Source organism: Miscanthus floridulus, chromosome 8 (assembly GCF_019320115.1).
Source record: "Miscanthus floridulus cultivar M001 chromosome 8, ASM1932011v1, whole genome shotgun sequence".
Lineage (NCBI taxonomy): Eukaryota > Viridiplantae > Streptophyta > Magnoliopsida > Poales > Poaceae > Miscanthus > Miscanthus floridulus.
Window position 1 is genome coordinate 34,873,708 of NC_089587.1, and position 3,716 is coordinate 34,877,423.

Sequence of the window (3,716 nt, forward strand, 5' to 3'; positions counted from 1 at the left end):
CCGACTCGCCCGAGGCCCATCGCCACGGGCCTCGGCCGATTCTCCGATTCGCCCGAGGCCCCCTCACTACTGACCCCGAGCGATTCCCCGCCAAAGGCCTCGGCCGGGCCACCGACCCTCCGTCTCGCGCAAGGCAGGCTCGGCAGCACTCCGCTGCCTCTTCCTTCTCCCGTCCCTCTGACAAAACGTCGTGTCGCATCAACTCAGCCAACTGCTGCCCCTGACGACAACGGCATGCTCGGCACAGTACAGCAGAATGGCCGATGGGACAGGAGGCAGGACTGGGCAGGGGTTACCCGCCACTGTACTAACCACCATGCACATGGTTGACGCCCATGCCTCACTGTGCTGCCAACTCCTGCTCCGAGGACAACGCGGCGTGGGAAGCCACGTCTGGGCTACTGTGGCCTCGGAATCAGTACCCAGGACCAATAATTCCCTCCAGGGCCTCGGCGGTTTGCTTCAGGGGCTCGATAGCCTGGGGGCCCATGTCCGCCAACGCCCCCCGCGATGGCTTGGCCTCGGCACCTACAGAACCACGGCCCCCTACGACGTCATCACGCGATGACCTGCACGTCCTTCGGACTGGGCAGGGGTTACCCGTCACTGTGCTAACCACCATGCACATGGTTGACACCCATGCCTCACTGTGCTGCCAACTCCTGCTCCGAGGACAACGCGGCGTGGGAAGCCACGTCTGGGCTACTGTGGCCTCGGAATCAGTACCCAGGACCAATAATTCCCTCCAGGGCCTCGGCGGTTTGCTTCACGGGCTCGGCAGCCTGAGGGTCCATGACCGCCGAGCCCCCCACGATGGCTCGGCCTCGGCATCTGCAGAGCCGCTGCCCACTACGACGTCATTACACAGTGACCAGCACGTCGCCCGCCATGTCCTGCATCAAGCTGTACTGGAGCCCCACGACGCACAAGATCGAGTATGACCGGCGCGTCACTTCTGCACGACAAGGACGGGGCCACTCCGTCGACCATGCCACAACAGTGGCCGGCTACAGGGCTCGGACACGCCACCCCCGTTTTTAGAACGCTATGTAGCAACATATGTGGGTTCCTGGTTCTCCCTTGGAGTATAAAAGGGAAGGACCAGGGCCATTTCTAGGGGGAGAAAAAGAGGACGAACACACCGATAGAACTAGACACTTCCGCTACGCTGGTGGAGAACAACGCCTCAAGCAGCCCGCACCACCCTCGCCGAGACCTGGGGCTAGCCCCCTCTCTCACCTAGCTTGTAACCCCCTACTACGAGCACTCCGGTGCAAGGAATACAAGATCGATCTCTCGGACTGGACGTAGGGCCTCGATTGCCTGAACCAGTATAAACCTTGTGTCTCTTTGCATCACCATCCGGGATTAGGAGCACGCAGCACAAATTCACTCGTTGGTTGAGGGACCCCTGGTTCCAAAGCACCGACAGTTGGCGCGCCAGGTAGGGGGCGCTGCGTGTCAGCTTCGTCATCCTAGCAAGTTCCGGATGGCAGACCCCGTACGACCATTGCGTCTCGGCACCGTGGTTTGGTTCGGGAGCCTAGAGTTCATGTCCCTAGGGCATGAGTACGACATGGTGCTCCTCACTCCTCGAGCCCCACCGTCCGACGGTGAAGTCGCGCCCCGACAAGCCCAGGCGCAGGCGGCGCCCGGGCGGCCGTTCTCGCCACGCTCGCCAGGCGCGACGCGAGCGGGGCCACCCCGACGTCACGCGAGCCCAGGGCGTCACGCCCCTCCTCGCCGATGCCCTACGACCAGCTGTTGGTACGGGGTCCCTGGCTGGGGACCTGTCTGGCCTGAGCATGGACGAAGGAAAATCGCCGGTGGCTCGCGGCGACGCCCAGTCGTCTAGCTCCGCTCTACCACTCCCTCAAGAGCCGACCCCGGCGGGGCAGAATATGGAGACGGCACCGTCCCCATACCCCTTTGGGTTGAGAGATTGCCGCCGCCTCTTACGCCTACGCATACGCTGCCACCCACGAGCACCCTGCGGAACGCCGCCAGCGCTTCGCTCTCGACCTGAGCACCCGCTCCGACCCCTCGGACGAGGACGAGGCATGGCCCAGGGTGGATTTTCTCCGAACTCCACAACCCTGGGGCTTTGCGCCAATTCTTGGCCGCAAGCGACTACTGCCTCGGCTACTCTGACTCTGACGACGAAGGGACTTACGATCCATCTCGTGAGTGCTTCCACGTCGGGCTCGGGATGCCAAGGGCGGGGTGAAGAGGACGAAAGGACAGGCAACCATTCCCTGCCTCGGGCAGGGGGCGGGCGACGCCACACCTCCGCGTCTCGAGGCCCCGGGCAGCACGGGACGAGAATCCCGTTCGTGGGGGGCATCGACGCCCAGATCTGGAGCAGCTCCGCGAGCTTCGAGACAAGGTCGAACAAGACCGGCTCCTTCTACAACAGCTTTGGAAACACTCTCGAGCAGGAATAGCAGGGGCGCGGTGAGGGCGGAGGAGCCCGAGGGAGGGCCCGCGACGTCCATCACCGCATCAACAACGACGAGGAGGGAGCGCCACCCCTAATCTTTAATCGCGCCAGCCAGAATGTCACAGCCGCTTGCGATGCTGGTCCGATCGATGCCCGAGCCCTCCACCACCGAGGGGCGACGGGTCCGTGGGGAACTCCGCGATCTCCTCGAGACCGCAAGCGGTGCAGCAGGCCGAAAGTTCCACCTCCCGTCGGCGCGGAGGCACCTCGGAGCAACCCACAGCGCAACCTCGCCGGGGCCAGGATGCCTCAGTCCGTCCCGATGGACGCTCGCGCGCCGACGGTCAACAGGGCCCCCTCGGTGCGCGACCGACTTAGGGACCGACGCGAGGCACAGGGCGACCACGAAGTAGTTGGCAGGCGACGGCGGCCACGACGACGGAGCAGCACGGGGCTACCACCCACACCGAGGCGGTCGCTACGACAGCGGTGAGGACCGCAGTCCCTTCCCCTGAGCCACCGGGACCTCGGGTCTTCAGCAGGGCCATCCGTGTTGCCTCCCTTCCCCGCCCGGTTCCGACAGCCGGCCAACCTCGTGAAATACAGCGGCGAGACCAACCCGGAACTCTGGCTCGCCGATTACCGCCTGGCCTGCCAGCTAGGTGGCGCGGACGATGACCTGCTCATCATCCGCAATCTCCCTCTGCTGTTGTCGGACTCGGCACGAGCCTGGCTCGAGCATCTCCCTCCCTCGCAAATCCACGACTGGCGCGACTTGGTTAGGATCTTCGTCGGGAACTTCCAGGGTACATACGTGCGCCCTGGGAATTCCTGGGATCTTAAAAGCTGCCGCCAGAAGCCAGACGAGTCTCTCCGAGATTTCATCCGGCGCTTCTCCAAGCAGTGCACCGAGCTACCCAGCGTCGGCGACTCGGAGATTCGTCCAGGCTTTCCTCTCCGGCACCACTTGTCGGGGCTTGGTCCGAGAGTTAGGACGCAACGTCCCCACGCTCTGCTGCCGCGCTCCTCGACATCGCCACCAGCTTCGCCTTAGGGGAAGAGGCTGTCGGAGCCATCTTCCCCGACGACGATCCCAAAGGGAAGCGGAGGGAAGAGGCCCCCGAGGCCTCAGCCCCCCCACCTCCCTAAGAAAAAGAAGAAAGGGTCGCCCAGGGGAAGCAGGAAGTCCTCGAGGCCGTCCATGTCGCCACGACGGATCGCAGGAATTCCCGCGGCCCCCGTGGCCCCGGGCTATTTGACGACATGCTGAGAAAGC